This window comes from Manis pentadactyla, chromosome 1 (genome assembly GCF_030020395.1).
Source record: "Manis pentadactyla isolate mManPen7 chromosome 1, mManPen7.hap1, whole genome shotgun sequence".
Lineage (NCBI taxonomy): Eukaryota > Metazoa > Chordata > Mammalia > Pholidota > Manidae > Manis > Manis pentadactyla.
Window position 1 is genome coordinate 108,210,942 of NC_080019.1, and position 12,057 is coordinate 108,222,998.

Sequence of the window (12,057 nt, forward strand, 5' to 3'; positions counted from 1 at the left end):
ACTAGTTTACAGCAATTGCTCATAGAGACACACATAAAACACATCACAGAAAGAAGGCCTTTGTTTGAAGCCAGTTGTTCCCAGCCAAGACTCCAGCTATGCTCAAAGTGAGATTTTGGAATTATCTTTAAAATAGCTAAATTAAGCAAACATGGTATACTTAAAATATGGAACAGGCTAAGCTCAAAAGTTTTACCCTTTTTTTTAAAGATCACTCTAAAACCTCACAAAGAAATAAAGATATCCAACTTCTTCATGTTCCCAATTCCTTTTTTGAACAATACACTTTGAGAGTCTTATTGCTAAAAGACCCTTAAATTATTCTGGTACTTAAATTGTGGTCTAGTTCCTTTAAGTACTTATTAGTACATTTTCTCCTTTTAACAATATATACTCTTCTAACAGATCACTTACAGAGTAAGGGAATAATTCCCAGTCAGGAATGGTAAAACTTTGATATTCCTGAAAACAATGGAATTCCACTTACAACAGCACAATTTACATTTTCCTGCACCTTGTGCAAGTTTTCTTCACTCCACAATCTACAAACTACAACCATGTACAAATCTGATGTTAGACAAATTCTTTAATTTTTAGTTCTTATCCCAACTTTCGCTGCAGTGCCTCACCCCTGTTTGTTGTTTCCCAACAAGGTTTGAGGAGCCAAAAAGAGAAGAACTAGCTCAAGTGGATGAGACCAGTTTTCAGGATAACACATTAATGTTAGCTAATCAAAAACGACGGTACTTTTATCATGTAATCCTTCAAGAAAATAACGTCTTATTTTCACTCACCCTTTTTTGCTACTTGACAGAAGTATGGAAAAGGAAGACCTTTGAAGAGAAAACCCTTCACAAATGTGAAAGCAAACTAGAATCTGCAAAAATGGAACTCCTTGAACATTTGTTCCATACAGAAAGCCATTCTGTAATTTAATGACAAAATGAGCCGTCATTCAACCTCTACCTGAGCTCCTCCAGCGATGGAGCAATTCCTTGTGAGAGTGTCCATTTTACTAAATTACACTGCTCCAATTGTTTCAAAGTTCTTTCTTCCCTAGGATTCAAATGTACCTTCCTGTAACCTCTCTTAGGGCCTCTGGAGTATAAATTCATACATATTGTCTAATACAATATAAACTTAACTGCTTTGAATGAAAATTTTTAGCTACTCGAAGGACTTTCTGCCAGTCTCTCATTCCCAAATGTTCTATTTCCCATTTTAAAAATTTGTGACATAACAATTAAAAAACCTGCTCCAGTTTTTCGTGTCCTTCTAAAAATATGACTCCTAAAATGGAACAGAGTGTTTTCTTCATAGCATTTTGCCTTAATAGTTAGTAAATTTATTCTAATTTTGGACAATGAGGTAGGAGCAGACAGTAAAAATCTCTCCAACTGCCAATAAGATGTAGAAAGTACAGATAAAAATTCACAGAAGACTGTCACTGTAACAAATGGGTGCTAGGACAACTGGATATCCACAGGCAAAAGAATGAAGTTGGACCCTACCTCATACCACATACAAAATTAACTCAAAATGTAACGAAGACCTAACTGACTGGATTAGGTAATGGTTTCTTGGCCATCTGTATATCTTTTTTGATATTCCACCAAAAAAGATATACAAAGGACCAATAAGCACAATACCTTTAAATCATCAGCCACCAAAGAAATGTAAATCAAAATCACAATGGGATACCACTCCACACCCACTAGGGTGGCTATCAACAAGAAGACAACACTAATAATGGTTGTTGAGGATGTGGAGAAATTGGACCCGTCAAACACTGCTGGTGGCAATGTAAACTGTGGCCATTTTGGAAGTCTGGCAGTCCCTCAATTATTAGAATTTCACTAGAAAAAAGTGAATTATAAGAATTTTAAAAATTTAGTGCTCGCTTTGGCAGCACATATACTAAAACTGGAATGATACAGAGAAGATTAGCATGGCCCCTGCACAAGGATGACACGCAAATTCGTGAAGCGTTCCATATTTTAAAAAAAAGAAGAAGAATTTTAAAAATTTAATGTAAAACTGACAGGTATCATTAAAAGATTTTATAAAAATGAAAACCTCTATCAGGACACATTTCCTATAGCCAATGACTACAATACCTCACATTTCAATTCTAGGTGGCAATAAAATAGCCAGCAGACTTGACGTGCCAAGGAGATGCAGTAGCAATTTTCTTTATAATTACCATCAACAGAGAATTAAAATAGCTCATTAAATTCTTCAATTTCTGGGTCTTCAAATTTCCAAGTAAAAACATTACCCTTCAAACTAAAATTTTATAATCAAAAAGTTGAAGAGCATATGGAATGGGCAATTAATCATTAACAGCTTCTAGATAAAGATCGTGTACAAAAAAATTAACATCTATCCAGTGAAGCTGATACAGATTTTTTTCAAAAGGTAATAATAGACTGTAAATTCCTAATCTTCTCAAAACAGGGTTAAGACTTGTTAAAGCACAGATGCTGGGTCAAGACCCTAAGATTTCCTACTCAACTGCTAGGTCTAGGGTGGGACCAAGGATTTGCATGTTTAACAAGTTACCAGGAGATGTTGATGCTGACAGGGACCGTACTTTGAGACCTAACTACAGTACACAATACTTAATCATATAACAATGTTTTTTTTCAGGAACAAAAGTTGACAGTATTAGTGATCCAACTGATGATCATTTATCAAACATCATTTACCAATCATGGGTTATGTAATAAAATTAAGACACATCAGAGAAGCTTTTTTATCTTCAAGATTTTCCAGTGTTCTTTGCCCCAACTGGTACTTGGTTCTATTAACATGCCCATAAGATAGTTTTCAAGCCTTCTGATTGGCCATAGTACATCCATGAAGCCTTTTCTGTTCCCCTTAGGTGGAAATAACCGCTTACTCATTGAACCTAAGTGCTCACTTGTCCCATCCATAAGGCAATGATTGCCGGCTTCTTTTATCTGTGTTTAGTATTTGACCAAATGTACTTTAACATTGGCTATTTAACTATCTGTATTCAAGTCTTATATCACCTACTAAAGTTTAAGGGTAGCCACGAGCTAGATACTTTCACATCAGAAAGAAACAGAGAAAAAGACAGAACACCAAAAGTTATGGTTAATAAGGAGAGTAAGCCATAAGAACTTCACATTTTTCCTCACCTATATTTCCACCGTATGTCAATAACTTATGCTTGCTAGCATTCACTGTAAGGTCCTTGCCATCATTTACTTCTGCTACGTGGTACAGCGAGAACTGGTTTTGGAGCCCTAATGACGCAGGTCCAAATCTTTCCCTGCCAGGTAATTCCTAAGGACAGCCTTGTGCATAATACTTAACTTCTGAGCCTCCCACTACATTTCTTTAAGACAGGGATACTACTACCCACCTTGCAGTATCCTCATAAGGATTAGCGATAATGTGTGTAAAAAAAAAAAATTGTACTTATTAGCACAATGTTTGGTGAATAAAAGACACTCAGAAGTATTAGTGCTTCACCCACTTAAGTAAATACTATAATTCTCTTTATGGGAGATAGTTCAGAAAGAATTTTTTGTATGTCTAACTGTTTCAAAGACACATAGCAACATACAAAAAAAGAGCAACCACCTCATCTGTCTAATTATAAAGACCCTTACAGAGGAGTCAAGAAAAGTTGAAGGAACAAACAACAAGCTGAGAAACAACTGCACTGGCTGTGACTCCGGTTCCTTCTTCTCACTCACTGCCTCCTGACCCCAACCCCCAACACTGAGTAAAGTGCACTCTTTCCAAACCTGAAAGTGGGAAAAAAAAAAAAAAAAGAAAAGAAAAGAAAGGAAAGCCTAAATGTTAAGGATACTTTTGCTCTGTTGAATCCACTGATCTTAAAACACATTAAGGAAATCATTGATCTTCCAACTCAGAGAAGATTCCTGCTCTACTGACATTTACATTCTAGCTGAGATAACGAACAATGTAAACAAAAAGCCCCCTGAGGGTTAGTAACTGGCAGGCCTGGTCTTGAAACAAGAGAAGTACCATTGACAACTGGTAAAAAGCACAAAACATACTAATTAAGAATGTTGCTTTAAAACCACAGGTCCAATGAGCTTTGGGCTGTTGGTAACAGCTTGTCATCACTGCTAACAGTGAGATTGATAGTCTGCACTTGATTTTGGTGAGTCCCTCCCTCCCCGCAGTGGGCTGTGCCAACGGAGCTGCTTAGGCAGCACAAATATGCCTCAGTGGCCAGCAGGAACTTAAGTCGTCCCAGGTGGGACTCCACTGTGGGCTCCCTGGTTCCAAGGCGCTTCTTGCACGTATTGGTGATCCTGATCTAAGAGAGAAAGCATGTCCAGCATAAGCCTGCAGAGGGAGGACAACTGGAGTTCAGGCTTAGCCTCTTCAGGTGTACCCTGCTGCAAGACAACTGGGGTAGTGCTGCATCCATAACCTTACTTCAGTGGGGTTGTGCTGCACCCTTTTTCAGCAATAAATCAGATTAGTACTATCATTTGGGGTCCTGTGAGTCTTCTTTAGCAATTAAATCCTTATCCATGGCCACTATCAGTGAAACAAGGGCAAAAAAAGTACCACTGTAATAAATGCTATGAAGAAATAAAAAAAAAAAAGAATGATCTGATAGTGAAAAGTCATAGAGGCAAAAGGATTAGAGAATATAGCCAGGAAAGGGGGAAGGGACATATGTGCTGAGGTACAAATGAAAAGGATCCAAGCAAGTGCCAACCAAAGGTTAGAGAATTCCAAGGAAGTATAAAGGCTCCGGAGCAAGGACGAGTCTGACTCAAGCAAAAGGTAAGTACGGCGAGAGTAGTAAGCAAAGGACAAACGGGAGACAATTAAATTGGAGGGGTAGGTGAGGCCAAATCACAGAGGGTCTATAAATCTTGATTTCAAGTAACCCAATAGCTTTCTTACTGGCCTTGCTGCTTCCATCTGCTCACACAATCCTTCACCCTCACTCCAACCTTTATAACACTTCCCGAGTACTCTCTCAAAGAAATATGATCAAATAATTCCACAGCTTAAGATAAATGAATCTGAAATCCTTGGAACAACACTGTCTTTGCTTATTATCTCTCCTCTTACACCACTTACTTCTAAGATACATGCCCTAAGCCCCAGTCACATACTGTTCCAAAGTTGTGTTCACTTTTTAAACCAGACGTGTGCCCAGTAAACACATTCTACACAGAATAATTAAGAATCAGACTTATCTTCTCTGGACTTTGAATAAAATACACACACACACACACTCTGGAGTTTGAATAAAATACACACACACACACTCTGGAGTTTGAATAAAATACACACACACACACGCACACACACACACACACAACTGGAGTTTGAATAAAACACACACACACACACACACACACACACACAACTGGACACCGAGTTTGAATAAAATACACACACACACACTCTGGAGTTTGAATAAAATACACACACACACACGCACACACACACACACACACACACAACTGGAGTTTGAATAAAACACACACACACACACACACACACACACACAACTGGACACCAACTGCACACACACACACACACACACACACACACAACTGGACACCAACTGCACACACACACACACACACACACACACACACACACAACTGGACACCAACTGCACACACACACACACACACACACACAACTGGACACCAACTGCTCCTGGCTGCCAGCACCCAGTCTCCCTGCTAGCGGCATTCTAATTTTGCTTCAGAGGAACTCCCCAGCTTCTACTGTACAGTTTTGACTGTCCTTTCCTCCTCTGGCCAAAGGATGGAAACATTACTCAAACCAGGTAAATCAGAGTCTCCTAGATACCTGAATGTAAAGAGAAAAGACTTAAAGTATTTGGAACCAATTGCTAACCACTGTCAAGCCAGGTCATTGATTCTTATGACCCTGATCTCATTCTTTTTTAATTTGCCTCAATGAGCTACCACATATCTATCCTCTTTTAGCTTCAGTTACCTAGATTCCACTTCTGTTGCTTAAATCAATAAACTAGGAGTTAAAAAGCCAATAGAGGTCAGCAGAGGTCACACTGCAGCAGACATAATATAGCAGAGATGTGCCTAATCTAGTGGGAGACAAAACTGAGTTATAATGGCAGAACACTGTACTTGGAAGCCTAGTGCTGCTATGGAAAAGAAACGTAAGTATTTAGTCCCTAAAATTATTATATTCTACAAGATGTGCCAATTACCCAAAGTCAGCAAATAAAAACAAGTCAGTTATGGCCAAAACAGTACTGCAATCCTCAAAATACCCAGTTCTGCAGTTTAAAAATTATTCCTGTTTTTTCTCACTTTACATATCCTTGAAGTAAAACTCCATTTAGCTGGAGGTACTTGAGAAGAAGCTCTGTTCCTTGAAACTTAAAAAGAAAAAAAAAGAAAAACCACACACCTGTAATTTCCCATCACTAACTTCCTCCCTTAGGTTACTATACCTCCTATATATTCTGGTAACACTTTTTTCACCCTGTAGAGCAGTTATGTCTATGTCTCTGTACTAATAAAATGCTACCTAACTCCATAAAGGCAAAAATGTTTAAATCTCAGTGCCTAATTGGTATGACAGGCAGCATACAGTGAAAACAATGAAAATTAAAATCTTCCAATAATTAAATATCTACATCCTTCTTAACACTGTTAGGCAGTCTGCATTCATTTCTAATTCTCATAATCAAACTAACAAGATATTATTATTCCCAGTTTGCAGATGCAAAAACAGACTCAAACAAGGAAATTACCCAAGGCCACTTAGCTAGAACCCCCTAAGCCTCTCTATCCTCCCACTTTTTTAACAGATCAGGATCTAAACCGGGGGTTTTCAAACTGCAGGTAACCATCAAGCAGTGGATCATGAAATAAAGGTAGCAGGTCAAGACAATATGAGTACATCAGAGGAAAGGCAAATACTGTTCCATGAAATTCTCATTTCCGTATTATCCATACATGCACAAGGCAGCAATATAAATGTATAACTCACTATGGACCACAGACCAAAGAAGTCTGAAAGCCAGAGACATAAGCATTGTTTTTATTACAGCTGTATGCACTGACACATCTCAGTTTTTCATCAAAGGCCTGATGTTTAAAAACATTTGAGTAGTAAACTCCTTTAAGTAACATCCTAAAGATATTACAAAAACAACAAAAAGCAAACAAATAAAAAGAAGGTTTACTTGGTGTTAAGTGCAAAGGTATTGGGGACATGAGTACCATATTTTTCCTGCTCAAGACAAGTATATGCTAAATCCACACTGCATAACCATATAAGATGCGAAGAACAAAATGTTCTGGCTATTCTTTCGTTCTTTTTCCCCAGGCTTTTACTAAATCATCAAAACTGTTTCCCTGCTTTGCTATACTTCACTAGAGGTAACAACTCAATTTTACCAGTTTTCTGACCATTTTCATTAGTGACTGAATAAATATCCTCCAATATATATTGTCTCTTAAAAAAAGGTGACTTTGCTCATACATATAACCTTTTATACACACACAAAAAAGGCACTCAGAACTCAGAAGGTGATGGTCAGCAGTCTCATTATGGTTATACATGTTTCTTCTACAAGAGGCTAAAAGCTCAGAAACTGCAGTGAGCATTATGGCACAGACTGATAATTAAAATGTTTTTTGTTACTGAGAGGAAAAAAAGGTGATTTAGAAATTCTTCTAAGGCACAAAAGAAGTCATGCACATTGAGAAAGAGATGTGTTTCAGAACTTATCTACCTTTTAAAATCAGTCACAAATTAGCTGCAACAAATTACAGTTCAAGGCAGAGGACTGAACAAACATCAATCTCCTTCCAAAGGTCCCACTGAAATGGCAGGAAAAAGATTTAAATTAAAATGAAATGATAGCACTGTCACAAAATAAGGAAAGACTTCACTGCATGACTACGTTCTACAGAAATGTCCAAACAGGTGGGAAAAAAAAGACTGAGTTAAAGAAAGTAAGAGGAAGCAACACATATAAGTCACCAAAGTCTTTTCAAGGACATGTAGAGAGGCTCCAAGTTATAATCAAATAATCAAAACTACGAGGAGGATGAAATTAATTAGAGTAGTTCATCAGAGCGCTGCACTGCCTTATTCTGAACAGATGACCCCTGCCTCCTCCGACTTAGTGAACAAAGGGCTGGTGGTGGCAGCTTCTGCCTTTAAGATAAAGCCAAAGAGCTCATCTCTATGAAGGAGGTGTTTCTGCCTGGGTTAGGCTTCCTGTGAGAGTAGCCGTGCCTGGGAGAATAGCAGAGAAGAATGGAACATCAGACCTCTAGGGTAAGGAGAGCAATGAAAGGGGGAAAGGGGAAAAGGGCAATCTCTTACTCTTAATAGCATCCCAGGGAACCGCACCAAAGCACCGCGCCCTACGGTCCTTTAAGACCCGGCTCTCCGGACGGGACGGGCGCCGCTGCACGGCTCCTGAGCCACCCTCCCCAGGAGGAGACCCGTCAGCTGGTCCACACCCAGCCCCTCTCACAGAACCCACCCCGCCAGACCGCCACTCAAGATACAGGCCTAGTGGACAAAGAACTACATGCTGCAGAGACACACGCTGACCGCCAACACTAACGGGCCCCACCCGACGTCCGGGAACACCCAACAGCAAGGACAGGGGCAGCATGCCGAGGAGCAGGGGCACTCCTCTCCTCGCAAGTGCCAGAGGGGATGTGCCTCATGGCTGACTCATCAAGGGATACAAGTCCGTGGCAGAATTTATTTAAAGTTACTACAGCAAGCAAACAGTGCTTCCTTTAGGAAGTGAGACTGGGAAGGAGGCTGGGAATAAAGGGAGAAAAGTACTTTTAGTTTTCTTCACATCATTCTGTACTGTTTGGAGCTTTTTCTACCACATGAATACACCACTTTTAAATTTAAAACTGGTTTTCATTTTTAAAATGTATGGTACACACAGAAATTAGAGTACTAGACAGCATTGATATGTAATATATATGTATTTACATGAAATAATATCCATAATATACAGAACAATATGCATATGCTTCCAACTGCTATTAAACTATATATGCAAATATTAAATATTTTTCACATATTATATGTGTGTGTGTGTGTGTTCCTAAATTGTGCACAAAAACACATTTGAAAAGATACCAAACTCTTTTAATAACAGCTGTCTCTGGTAAATGGTATAAGGTTAAACTGATACTTTTACCGGTCACTAAACAGATGGTTCACTTGTTTTTTACAATATGTATTCATGACACATAAAAGATATATTGTTGTTGAAAAAAAGGCAGGTTCTTGAAGAGATATTTACACACCCATGCATGTTCACTGCAGCATTATTCTCAATAGCCAAAAGGTGGGAACATTCCATATGACTTACAGAAAGACAAATGCATAAACAAAACGTAGTGTATACATACAATGGGATACTATTCAGCCTTAAAAAGGATGGACATTCTGATGGGGAAACCTTGAGAACATTACACTAAGTGAAAGAAACTAGGAACAAAAAGCCAAAGACCATATGATGACACTTCCATGAAATATCTAGAGTACGGTATTCACAGAAAGTGGAAGGGTAGACACCAGGGACTGGAGGGAGGGGTAAATAGGGAATTGTTTAATGGGTATAAAGATGAAAAGAATTCTAGAGATTGCTAAACTATTCTGTGTATTTTAACACAAACAAGTTTAAATAGCAAGTGAAAAAAAGTTAAAACATGAATAAAAGAAAAAAGTTATAAATTGTGACATCTGGGGAGATACAGTCAATCCTCATTATTTATGGATTTGATATTTATGAAATCTGCCTACTTGCTAAGATATATATATGCAACACCCAAATTAATATTTGTGGTTCTTTTACAATATTCAGTCATGTACAGAACAGCAAAAAATTTGAGTTGACAGTTGTACATGCACCCAGGATATAAGGCAATATTCTGCCTTGTTTCAGCTCTCATCTTGTAAACAAATGTCCTCTGCATGGTTCATTTAGTCCCAAATTTTTTGTATTTCTGTAATTTTTGTTGATTTTCCTATTTAAAATAGCAGCAAGCATAGAGCTGAAAGTCTGTCTAGTGTTCCTAAGCACAAGCAGGCTGTGATGTACCTTAGGGAGAAAATGTGTAATAGATAGGCTTCATTCATGTGGGAATTACAATGCTGTTGGCCATGAGTGCAATGTTAATGAATCAACAACATATATTAAGTAAGGTGTCTTTAAACAAAAGCACACAAAACACGGTCTATATTGATTAGCTGACAAAAATGTGACCAGAGGCTCAAAGAAACAATGTGGGAAGCTAGTGTTTCCCCAAGGAGCAATGGTTCATTATTTGCTGTATCAGTGTTCACAGAAATTTTGCTAATGTAACTACCGTGAAAAATGAGAATCTACTATATTCATCTACAAGTTTTTTAAAAAAGGATTATAGACAAAAATATATATATATTAATGTATGTCAATCACTCCAAATTAACCTTACTGTGAATTTAAAAATTTTAATGGCTAAGCTTTTTATAGTACATGAACTGGGGCAGGTCGGTTCGGGGGGACAGTTCATTTGTAAATAAAAGAATAAATAATATCAACTAACCTTTTTTGGATACTTATGTGGTAGGTGCTACACTGAGCAATTAAGTGTGAAAGTAAAAACTCAGTAAAATATTAACAAATATTATTATTTGTATCATGAATTCTTACAATCATTCCAAGGTGATGAGCAAACCTTTAAGGTAATGTTATCGAATCTGGTTGGGTCCGAAATGCAGTAAGGACACAGTTATGTAAGATGGGCCTCCGATAATTCTTCAGGCTATGACAAAATTAAACTACCAATGCAGTCCTTTGTCATGAAGCGCCCGCCTACCTGAAAACAAGCTTTGAGGACCTAGTGTAGACAGCAGAAAGCTGGGAAGTCATGAGTTGGTTTACGTGGATGACAGAGCAGGACTATTGCTTCTAAGAGTGATGGAACATTCAAAAAAAAAGACAGTGACGTATCCACTGTGTAAACTGATTCAAGGCCCTGACAAAGAAAAGGCAGTTACTATGTATGACATAAAAGAATTTTTCTCCACTCTATAAAGCAGGAATCAGCAAACTTTTTTCTATGACAGTAAATTTTTTTTAAGGCCGTAAGTTCTTTGTCACAACTGCCCACCTGCTGTGAAATGAGAGCAGCCTTGAACTATATATATATACAAATTAATATGGGTATGTTCTAATAAATCCTTATACAGGAAAATCTGAATTTCATTTAATTTTCACTTGCCATGGATTAACATTCTTTTTTTTTTCAATTACTTAAATAAACATGTTTATCTTGTGAATCATACAAAAACAAGTGCAGAAACTGAAGGAACAAAACAGCACCAAACCCACAGACTGCAAGAAGGGTCAAGCTGTACCAAAGGGGAGGGGTGTGGGAGGGTGGGTGGGGAGGGAGGGAGAAGAGGATTGAGGGGTATTATGATTAGTACACATGGTGTAGGATGGGGTCATGGGGAAGACAGTGTAGCACAGAGAAGACAAGTAGTGACTGTGGCATCATACTACACTGATGGACAATGACTTCAATGGGGTATGGGGGGACTTGATAATATGGGTGAATGTAGTAACCACATTGTTTTTCATATGAATCCTCCTTAAGAGTGTATATGAATGATACCTTAATAATAATTTTTAAAAGTACAGGCCACATTTGGCCTGCAGGCTGTAGTTTGCCAGCCTCTGCTCTAGAACTATCAAAACCAATATGCATAATCTGATTTTGTTGATTGCTTAATTATTACATCAAGTGGTACTAACAAGGTAAAAGAAAAAGGAACCTAGTGGTTATCAAACTTGGTTTGTCTGTATAAATCTTAGAAAGTCTCTGAAATCTTAATATTAGGACACTCCATCATAGTCCTGTGTGATTCGTACCAGAGCTACAGAAACTACAACCTGTAGCCTGCACATGACCACTATTTTTGTAAATAGTTTTATGGGAATGCAGACATGCCCACTTATTTATGTACTGTCTATTGATGCTTTAGCAC

General features: G+C 38.1%; 1 protein-coding gene and 1 non-coding gene across 8 annotated transcripts in view; one reads left to right on the forward strand and one right to left on the reverse strand.

Annotated features, from left to right (window-relative positions):
• The window catches only part of TBL1XR1 (TBL1X/Y related 1), a 184,182-nt gene that overhangs the window by 122,734 nt on the left and 49,391 nt on the right, over positions 1-12,057 (reverse strand). The gene's annotated exons all lie outside the window — the stretch shown is intronic.
• Positions 1,894-2,000, forward strand: LOC118932921 (U6 spliceosomal RNA). Its single transcript, XR_005032951.1, has one exon. It is a non-coding gene; the product is annotated as a U6 spliceosomal RNA (small nuclear RNA).